We start from the raw sequence: 12197 nt of genomic DNA on the forward strand, positions 1-12197 counted from the left end.
TGTTTGTTTTTTATTTACCTTAAGACAAAAAAAATTTATTACCAATAATAAAAAAGTATGTTGATTTAAATAGAAATACTCCACCCTAGGAATCCCGGTGAAGCTAGTCTAGCTACAAAATAAATATTGGAGTGACAGACCAAACCCTAATGGAGAAATATCGAAAAATAACCGACTCTTGCCAAAACTAAATAATATATGAATATAATCCGAAAAAGAACTTCAAATTGGTTTAAAATTCGTTTTTGACTATTATCAAATAGATAATATAATGAAAAAAGCACATAGTTTTATTAGAAACGAGTATTGACGTCGTCAATCTTGAACCACCTAAAAGCGACAACGAATTTACTCGCGATGGAAGCACATGTGTGAAATAGGCAACCACCAAAAGTCCTTATACGCCCATACATTTAATTTAAACTGCTTTACCGAGTCGTGACTTTGACTTATTTACATAAATATACAGACTAATAAGAATATAATAATTTTAAAATTCCACTTAAGGGCCTATACGGTCGCCAACCTTCAAAAAGCACATTTTTTCTTTCCATTTTTTGACATCGTTTCTGGGCGGCGTAGTGGGGTGAATGGAAAAATTTATGGTAGAGTTGAGTAGTTTATGTATCCATTTTGAAGGATCGATACACGATTTAAATAACTTCGCTCGTTAGAAAAAAATCCAAACAGACAATTTCTGATATTTTGAATTCATTTTATGACGAAAATGTATACAGAACATGATTTTGAAATTTACACGATATATTTTATCGCAAGTCAAGTAAGCCATTTCAGAAAAAAAAATTGATATAATTATATCAATTTAATATTTTACATAACCAATTGTTATTACGGATCGGCGCGCCTCTGTGCTCCAGATCTCTTCAGATCAGATCTCTCAGAAATGCCTTAATATCCGTCAAAGATTTATTGAAATAACCGCGAGAGACCGTTAACTTTTTTAAATGTGACGTATACCAGGTATATATGGAAAAGCGTTGGTTGTTTAAACAAATTAAATGCTATTCTATCACGATATTTAATGCTAAAACCTGAACGATACAATAAAAAATATTAAAAATAGAACCCAAAATCAGCTTATTGCTCGTCTTCAATGGGTCAAATTAAACCAAATGTCTGGGCTTTATGTGTGTGTTGTTTACAAAAATTATTAATAAAGAAAGAAAGATTTTTTTTTAACTTATTTATTTAAAACCCATACATGGCCAAATCGTAACTAAAAATAACATAAAACTATAGCAAAATACAATTAAATTAGTTTACAAAAAAATAATGTGTACGTGTACACACGTTAGTAGTGAAACTTTTTTGTGACCTTATTTTTACGAAAAATGATCTACTATATGCAACTTTACAGAAATTGGTTAAATAAAATAAGATAAAGTTTAACAAAAGGCTTTTATTATCATAGACATGAATACAAATAATACAATTATTTCATTTTACCTTATTACTATTAAGATCATTACAAAAATTCATTAATTGTAATAGAAGTTGTGTTGAAATGTTACTTTTGTTATCGTTATTAATGGCTTCGAATTAACCGTGGTAGGGACAAGATAAAGATGGCGCGTAACCGAAAAATGTGACGGTAATTTTTTTTCCGACGCCGATAAAGAAGTTTTACTTCAATTGACAGTAAACCTCCTGTTACCCTCTAATATTTTCCAAGTTTATTTTTAAATCACAGCATATTACCTCGATATGCTTCACAAATAGGTCGCTATTATACATAATAACTAAATTTTGTGATCCAATTTCGGGCGTAGTTCATAGTTATGATTCTACGCCTTAAAAATAATGTTATTGGAAAATGGAAAACAAAGGCACTTAGCTCTCCCTAAACAATAACTTACCTCATATAATTTTACGAGTTCAATAAAGGGAAACACAGGAATATTACCTTCAATAACTGAACAATTTGTCGTAATACGTAAATATTATATGCCATTTATATAAATATCTTTAATACTACACTAATTAAGCAACGTAAAAATAACACAAAACTAAAAACCTTAAAAAATAAAAGTAATTAAAAATGTGTATAAAAAATATTTAAAAAGTTTGGTCGCTGTGGCAGTGTACCTTTAACGCTGGCAGCACTTGCTCGCTCTATTGCGATACTTATTCGTTGAGCTAGAAAAGCACCAGCTCTGCGGTCACCGGTACTATCTTAAGGCGTTAACTTAAACGTTTACTTAGCGCCTGTGCACTTGAACCCAAGTGTCTACTCCACAGGGAACACAATTGAGGAAAGACTCTTATATTTAAGGCGTTTATTATTTTCCGCCTGCTCGGCGGCCGCCAGGGCACACACGTAGTATCTCATACCAAAGCCCGTCCCATATTTTTATATTAGGTAACAAATCATCATCATTTTGTAGACCGGACTCGGCCGTATTAATGTCATCTGATATGGCATAGACATAGGGCCTGTGGGTATAATATCGCGGTAATAGATATCTTTCTATAGTCAGTTCAGGAATTTAATCTCTTCCGAATTCTTCGCGATTATAACGGATTAAACAGTTATCCGGAGCTGGATATATTCGGCAGCGAGCTGATCAATTTTAACAATGGCTATCTTATGAGATTATGTTTGCTGTTTTGCTGGTAATTGTTTTTGCAAATAATTACTAGAAGTTGTTTTTTTTTAACTAGAATTTTTAGGTAAAAGATTTTGTAACATATAACACATATATATTTATATAATTATAGTATTATGTATGTGATAAATTTAAATTAATAGACAAATAAAAATCTTCTAGTGCCGCTATATTGCTAAAGGTTGGCTGTTAACAAGCTGACGTTCCGCAACCACGACTTCTTCCTTCTACCAGCCCGTCTCCTGCCTTGAACATATATATAGAATTTTTTAAATTTTGTAAAAATCCCAAGCTTGTTCAATTTATATTTCATTTGTCAATAAGGGTCTCGTGTTTTTTATCACATTCAAATATGGCAAAGTTATCAATTTAAAGCAATTCAAGGTGTTCGATATATACAACAGCTATTATGTACATTTCTAAACCTTATGAGTTGAACTCTTGCATCTAATACGAAACAATTTAAGGTTTCGTATTAGATGCCAGACCATACCTGTGAATTTCTGACTGAACAGTTTGCCATCAAGTGGACTGTGAAATGTCTGTTTAAATTTAAATGTATAATAAATGTAGTGTAGTGTAAAAATAACTAAATATAATATATGAGAGGGTGAGACCTAAGAACCTAACAACCCTACAAACCCCTAAGCCTAATATATATACCCTAACAAATGAATAGTGAATATATAAGTGCTTAAATGTCTGACCAAGGGTCCAAGAGAGTAGGATCACAGGATGGTGGGATTATCCTTCCAGCAGTGCAGCGGCAGGTTCACCAAGATAATTAGAGAAATGAAAATGACAGAGAAAATCTTATTTATTGTTATAAAACAACATCTTAAATACTACTTATAACCTATTCACATATAAATATTATTATTGTGAGCTTTTGATGTATCGCATCATTAAAGTAAAAAAACAAAACCACGTGTGCCGTGTCAGCAGTTAGACAATGTTCAAATAAAATCAGAACACTGACTTAACTGATTGAAATTTCATTGCGTGTAATTTTTCATCAGCAAAATTGAGTTGAAAAAGCTTATATTGAAGTAAGCTACAGGATACCGGTAAACTTCTTGAGCATTAAACAAGGGTGTGGGGGAAAGTTTGCTCATCGTAGACAACGCGGGACACAAACGTCAACTGATTTACCAATCACGCGATCGACACGTCACTCTACCGCCGCCCCCCTCCTAGTGATACCTAAAAATCGCTTCTGTGCAGGCAAGGACATTTGTTCAGGATGTTTGCCGGTATCTGTATTGGAAGTAAAAAGTACCAGTTTTGGACTTTGTACGAGAGAGGCGATAAAGATGATAATGCCTGATAAAACTTTAGAAGACAACGCTTTATGTTTGGACATTGAATATTTCCAAATAAAAAGCTACAGTGTGCAAAATCACCGAGGTCGTAGGTTAGAACCCCGGCTACCAATAGACTTTCTATCAACGCATTTTAACACTCGCTCGTACGACGACAGAAAAGCGGCATGCCCCAAACCCAAAAACAGCTTGCCTATTAGAACAGAAACAGATAAAGAAATGTAAATTCCGGATCCAAAAGTTTGTAGCGCCATTGATTTTACTTTATTATTTGTGAGTATACTTACGCCTCAATTAGAAAATGTTCGTAATAGCAAAATCTTTATTCTTATAATAATAATTATTATTATTTGTTTGCATAATTATGGTACCAAAATGTTATGGTAGTACAATCTAAAGTTTGCATATTCCGTCACACATAATGGCTCGCAAATTTGTCTTAAAAGTTTTACATAGAAGTTAACATACATTATGATTCATTGTCAACATTAAAGCCAGTTTTATAGTGTAAAGTAGGTATACAAAAACATTGCTGGTTGCAATTCATTTAGTCCAAGCAATTGAATATAAACATATTTGTTTCGCGTATTTAATTCCTGTGGTTTGCGGTTGTCATGTATTTCGATTTTTTAAAGTACACTCACTGCTCTGACATTGATGTTCTCCCCGTATTATTCACCTAGTTAGAAAAAATAAAACTTTATTACTCATAAAAGAGAAACTGCACTACACTAGGACTGTGCTGTGGGCAGCTAGTATCTTCTGTTTGTTAAGTTATGTGAAAGGTGACGGATCCAAATGGTCCGTTATGGGGAATGGAGCCTAACTTGGAGACAGCGGACAAAACACTGTATGGCTTTTATCTATCTGTAGTTGTTATTGGGGTGATTTATGTAACAAATGTAAAATTGTCGGGTATTTGTTCTTTCCCTAAGGAAGTCGGTACGAAATAAGGTTAAGGATATAAATATTATGACATTATCTGGTCAATATGTTCTTGAAGCCTTGTTGTATGTACAAAAAAATATATACTCCCAAGCGATCTAAGAGCGTTGTCACTGAATAAATTCAAAACTTTCGTTAAACGTAAATAAATCAATAAAGGTTTTTATAAATTTGACGATTATTTAAATGATCATTGCGATAGATTTGCTCCAGTTCAAACAATTTGCATGACTCAACTTGGCGATTAACAAGAGTTGCGGAGAGTTTCTTGACAGTTCTTCTCGTACGCTCTACGCCCTTGACTTGCGTACTGATAGTAAATGTAACTTTACAATCAATTTAATATATTTTCTGTTGAATAAGAATTTTAGAAAGGCTAACGAAAAAACACTGTAATAGATGTTATGTTTAAAAAATACAGTATACTTGTATTTCCACGAAAAGCTGATACAAAATTCCGCGCCTAGAAAACAATTCGTAAACATAAATCTTTCGAAAAACAATTGTAAGAGAAAAAGGCGTTTCAAGCATTTCCTGATATTGGCAGAATGCACATAAGTCAAGGGAAAAGGAAACTATTTGCTCGGGAAATGACGCCATTTTCTTGACATAAACATTGTGAAGTGCTCGTGATTTTTGTTGCATAGTGGTTAATATCCTTTGTAACCCAAAACCACATTCCTTGAGTTACGCCCGACATGGAATGCCAGAAGTCATGTGTTTAAATGGCGGCTGTGGATTGTTTTACGCGCGCCATTTTGTTCGTAAGACAGTAAGTTGTATCTAAGCAAGTTAAATCATTAAAACGGATGTATTGATTTAAATTCTTAAGTTACTCATTAATAATAATAATATATCATTTATTTGCAAAGAAAGAAAACATCGAAAAATTATAAAAATCCGCAATCATCCATATAAAAATAGGCATGCAAATGTTATATTAATTTTCATCATGTCATAATAATAAGAACAGTTAACTTATAATAAATTGTTGTCAAGACTTATCGTCTAAATACTCTCCTATGAAAGGCACCTTGCCTTTAAAAATTGAACAAACTTTCCGTTGAAAGCGTTAAACACGGCAGTAATCTATTACTTCTAGGAAGGTGATTTAACAATTAGTTGAATACATCATGGTGTAACTGGGCCGTACCCAGAGCCGTGTTTGATCCCTCGCTATACAGGCAAGTTTCCTTAAATGTTTTGAACAATATTGGATGCGTTTTTACGGTCATAACTGCTTCAAGGATATAGCTAGGTAACACTAAAGATGTTTAGAACAGGAAAAACGGCTTAATGTAGAAATTTGCCAATACTTTTATTGTTTTTCGAAGTAATCTCCGTTCCTCTCTACACATCGTCGCATTCGATGGAACTACTGAGAAAAGCAGTTGGCCCATTCTTCCTTAGGGGTCTCTTCTATGGCATTTTCGTACGCTTTCACCGCATGTTCAGGGCTTGTAAAGCGAATACCTCGAATTTTATCTTTAGTTCTTGGGAATAAATGAAAGTCGCAGGTCAGGACTGCCATAGTCAAATATTCAACAGTGCGTATTGCTGAAGCATTGTCGTGGTGAAGGAGGATCCTGTTTCGAGGGCGCTGCAGTCGAATTTTTTCGAAGACAACAGGCAAATGGCGATTGACAGTCTGTAGTAACTGTCCTTGCATCTTCTAGTACAACTGTCGCGAAATGACCTTTGAGTCACCGCTGTTGAACTTATCTAACATTTGGCGAAACCAGACCATGCCAAGGTGTTTCTGGTCGTCGGTTAAAGTATGGGAAATCGATCTGGTACAAAGCGTCGTGCGACTAAATGTTCGTGTAATATTTTTTGATAGGTTACTCCCTTATCTTCCTCTATCATGCGTTGCACAGCACTGATGTTATTTTCAGTAGTCGGTGTTAAAGGACGACCTGCACGCGCATCGCTACGTCCACGCTTAGACTCGTTAAACCAAATGTAAATAGAGGCACGAGATGGGGCTTCATTAAGAAATGCTAATCGCAGCCTATCATAGCTTTGTCGTTGAGTAAGCTCACAACGAAAGTCATAATAAATCATTGACCGAAATTTTTCTCGCGATAGGTTCATTTTCACGTGTAAGAAGAGTTGTAGATTTGCCGCCAATTCACAAAAATAAATGACATATGAATGCAATATACTACATTAGGGTACCAAAGAGTTCTAAAATTGAAATTCAAAAAAGTTTTCATCAGCAATGTTTCTAACTGGCCAGTTCTAAACATTTTCAGTGTTACCCGCGTATAACTTTGTACTGTCAAAGTACCGAGTTCTTAAAAACATGGTGTACAGCTTACAACGGCCATTTTAGTTGTAATAATTTTTTTTTGAGTCTGAAACTTTATTCAAATCTACCGAATTTCCCCATAAATTAGCAATAATTCCTGCTTGCTTTGATGCCACTTTGCAAGTTCATATTTATTTAAAATGTAGTAGTTATTATGACATTTAATTGAACACGATACGAGCCAAGTATATGATTAGTTAAGAGCACTTGGCAAGACCCGTGTGCTCTCAAATTTGAGAGTTAGCTTACGAATAAATATTCTAAAATGTGCCAAATTGCTTCAATTATATTAAATTTAATATAGCAACGTGTAATAATAGGAATAACATTTGTTATAAGCTATGTTTGTTAGTATTTATCGATGCTTTTGCCTCTTGAAAGTAGAACAGAAAAGTGGCGCAAGAAAGCACTAAACTGGTGCCCATCGTGCAATAAACCTATACGAGGAAGATAATTTAGAAGGTGGATACACCAAATGAAGGAAACAGCCGTTACAGCGGCGAGATTTGGAGGAGACATTTGCCAAACACAAACACATATTTAAAAAGAATGAGATGATAGACATATAAATGTGTTTAAGTGTAAAAATGTCTGAAATAAAAGGCTTTTATTATTATTAATACTCTTTTAGTGATGGCTTGGTGGCTTCGCGTGCGATGCTAATCCCTGAAGTCGTAGGTTCCATCCCCGGCTGTGCACCAATGGACAATTCTACGTTCGCTCTAAACGTACGGTAAGGAATTTATTTATTTGCTTATCAGTACTCCTACAGCTATATATACAATATCTAAACATTATACATAAACGCCTAAAAATTAAATACATAGTCAAACCTAAACAAAAACATACTTAACAATTATTATTTACATATTCAAAAAGCAATAAAAATAAAATATAATAGCTAGAAAATTGCATTGATCATTATAATGTATTTAATAAAACGAGGAATAACAAAGCCAATATAAATAAAGGATACCAGAGTGTTTTAAATAATTTTTAAGCACTTTTAGTAACATTCAATATATCTATTTGCTGGTCATTTGTGCTATAATCTTAAGGTATACAGTACATGACTGAGTTACGTAAAGAGTTTGTATTGGACAGGAAATAGTTGGGTTTGTTTTGGTTTGTATGAAGAAGGGTTGTGAAATAGTAAAAGCAACATCAGAATAACATCATGAATGTTTGATTTAGACACAAAAAGTTGACGACAAAGAGGTTGAACAGTTCGTTTGTTTTTTTATTATTCTTTGGTTAACTTCCTTGTCGTCTGACTTTACAGTCTATAGTACTATTAAGTACAGGATATATATTATCATTATCATAGTTATCTAGTATGATTAAGTATTTGTTTCTATTAACAACTTAGAAAGGTGTCTTTTAGGTTTTGTTTAAGATTATTGATTTTAGGTTTATCAAGGTCATGTTTATTCCAATAATTTATTCAGTTTATTTTATTATTATTTTTTTATAATTTTTTTGTTATTGGCTCACCTTATGTGCCGGCCGGTGCGTAGCCTGTCGTAGGACAATCAGGGCATGTACTGTACATATGCATGGACAAGAGGTGGTACTGTAGTACTATTTAGCTGTACTGTGGCAAGGATCGGCAGCATTTTTATTAACCCTGAATCTGTGATGACAATCCAACGTGGCCTGTCAACATCTGATCTGTCTCGTCAGGTTTATTTCTTTATTTATTGAATAGGCCAAATCAACATGGAAGGAATATCTTCATTATTGCAGCCGTTTTCCCGTTGTGTTTATTTACGTAACGTAACGTACTAATCTCAGAAACTCTTTATATTAAAGGATTTATTTATCAATGAAAGCTATCTATAGTTCTCGACGAAACATCTTAATGAAATACAAATTATCATTCTTTTAAAACATCCTCCGAAAGCTATTCCACTCAGGCATTAAGATTACAGCAGCTCTCTGCAAAGTCTCATTATTTTTTGTGGATTTCCCATTCACACTAATGAGATTACACGAGGCCGGCCTTTGAAAGCTCTGCAGGGTTATTACGAAAAACGAAATAATCGTACAATTTACGACTAGTTAGACTAACCAAAAATTCTTAAAAAAATCATTTAGATCAGTCAACAGATTTGCACTTTATCTATATTAAACATATTTTTACTATAAGCAATAGGCACAGTTCCAATGCAGCTGGAATGAGCGCGTTAGTACTAGAATCTCCTAAAAATTTTGTCTATCGGCTATGGTATGATTACAGAAACTTTATGTGTATATTAATTTAATTTAGCCGAAGAGTATAGTATATGTCATGAAGATCGTCCACCAGTATAGCTGACTGTCTAGCCCAAAGGGTGCAGTGGTTTTTCTTTGTGAATAGAATCTCGCTGTTGACCTTAACGGCCTTCACGACGGGCTGTTATCGCGAGCTTAACTCGGCTGGTATGGTCTTTTTCCCACGACTAGCGCAAGGGCGTCTTCTGCTAGACTCGGAACATGGCTCGGGCCGTCACGGGTTGTCAATCGCATGAAAGGCGGGATGGAAGCTCCCTCGAGTGAGCGACGAACGAAGTAAAGGACCACGACTTCCCCGGTGAAGGAAGTTTTTTATCCTAGTCTGGTATTGACTTTGCTCTATCGCGCTTTAAAACTGTCATACGCTACGGTGATTGGATCATCCGGATCCGTTAAGAAAATGGCTAAGGTCATATGTATATATAATTAGCAGCCGGAATAACTTCGTTAGGCGTTTCAGGTCATATCTTCTTAGTAAAATACACTACTGTACGTATTCGGGTGATGCTACAAGTATGCTGCAAATTGTGCGACTAAAAATTTCAGTTGGAATAACCCTAGAGGAGTCGAGTTCCTATAATTAACGATTCTCATTCAGAAATGTATTTTACACCTAAAAGAACTCGTTAATGGCGGGTTAAGCTCGAGTATTAGCAAGTTAATATAAAAAATGCAAACACGGAATTTTGTTAGACATATTTTAAATCATTATGATTACGGACTCAAGTAATTCTAAAACTAGATGAAAATTGTGTAGTTTGTTCTGCTCAGTACATAATATCAATGACAATTAACTTTGCTCAAGCCAGTGATGCCAACTTGGGGGTTTTACCCTTAAATGTAAGGAGAATCCAGATGTCTTGTGAGGTTTTAGGAGGTACATGTGTATGGGGTCTTTGAAGGGGTAATCTATGCAAGACATTTATTTATTATTCCTTAAGAAACGCACCATTCTATAGAATTCACGGCCAGTCTCCAGCTCTGGTGAAGTCCGAAACCTTCGTTTTCCACCAACTTTTCTACTGCGTAGACCGAGCTTTCAGACCCGGCGCCGAGTCTTGTTGGAAGGACCATTTGTGGTTATTGAACATATCACTTATACCGATGTTTTGATACCTTTTTCATAAAAGTATGGTTCAGTCATTCTTCATACCTAATACCCCACAAAATCATCAATGAAGTCAGATAGTGCCCACGTTGCATTCTGTCGACTAAATGGAAAGCTTCCTTAGAGCTTTGAGCATAAATTTGGTCGTATTGTTTGTTAAAATTTTGCCCAATTGTAAAAAATTATCATCCAAAACAAAAATTTCTGTCACCTCCTTTTCGCGTACCGCTTCTGTAGTTGTTTCGGTTTAGCAACCCTGTTATTTTATTTTAATATCAGTTTAGAAATGACTAGTACGTCTCTTATAGGGTACAAGTCCTCAGTAAAAATAAGTGACATGGTTCTAGGTGTTATCTTCATCTCCCGAGAAAATATTTTGCTTTCAGACAGGATTTCTTCGAAATCTTTCCCTTACGGCTTTGACCACCTTTTTCATACGAACACTACGTGGACGGCCAGTTTTTTCCTGTCACACAGAGGAGGTCTCGTTGTACCTATTAATAGCCCGGTACATAAACATTCTACTAATACCAAGTGTATTTTGCCACGTAAAAATTGCATTTAGCTCTATACCTACTGTGTTGAAACATTGTACAATGTTTTGGCGCCAAAATGAGAAAACCGAATGAACAATATTATGAAAATGACAGATTCTAAATTCAAATGTAGTACTTTATTAATTTTCAATTGTAACAGTATTTATGGCCAGACTAAGTTATTTAGTTAATAATTAGAAGTGTAAACCCAATGTAAATAATCATCGCACACTTGAAGCCAATATGAGCCAATAAGTTTTTATCACACTTACCTAGGTAATACTGAAAATGTTTAGAAAATGAAAAACGGCTTAATGTAGAAATTTGCCAATACTTTTATTGTTTTTCGAAGTAATCTCCGTTCCTCTCTACACATCGTCGCATTCGATGGAACCAGTGAGAAAAGCAGTTGGCCCATTCTTCCTCAGGGTTATCTTCTATTGCATTTTCGTACGCTTTCACCGCATCTTCAGGGCTCGTAAAGCGAATACCTCGTAAATTCTATCTTTAGTTCTTGGGTATAAATGAAAGTCACAGGGTGCATGGTCAGGACTGTATGGCGGATGATTCATTATCTTGACACCGGTCATAGTTAAATATGCACCAGTCCATGCCAAGGTGTTTCTGGTCGTCGCCTAAATTATGGGTAATCCATCTGGTACAAAGCTTCTTGACGCCTAAATGTTCATGTAATATTTTCGTGTAATTGTATCTGCTGATAGCTCACTCTCTTATCTACGTCTATTATGCGTCGCACAGCACTGATCTTATCTTCAGTAGTCGCTGATAAACGACGTCCCTCACGCGGATCATCATTGTGATAGCAACGTCCACGCTTAAACTCGTTAAACCAATTATAAATAGTGGAACGAGATGGGGTTTCATTAAGAAATGCTAATCGCAGCCTATCATAGCTTTGTCGTTGAATAAGCCCACAACGAAAGTCATTATAAATCATTAACTGAAAATTTTCTCGCGATAGGTTCATTTTCACGTGTAAGAAGAGTTGTAGATTTGCCGCCAATTCACAAAAATAAATGACATATGAATGCAATATACTACATTAGGGTACCA

Source organism: Pieris brassicae, chromosome 8 (genome assembly GCF_905147105.1).
Source record: "Pieris brassicae chromosome 8, ilPieBrab1.1, whole genome shotgun sequence".
NCBI lineage: Eukaryota > Metazoa > Arthropoda > Insecta > Lepidoptera > Pieridae > Pieris > Pieris brassicae.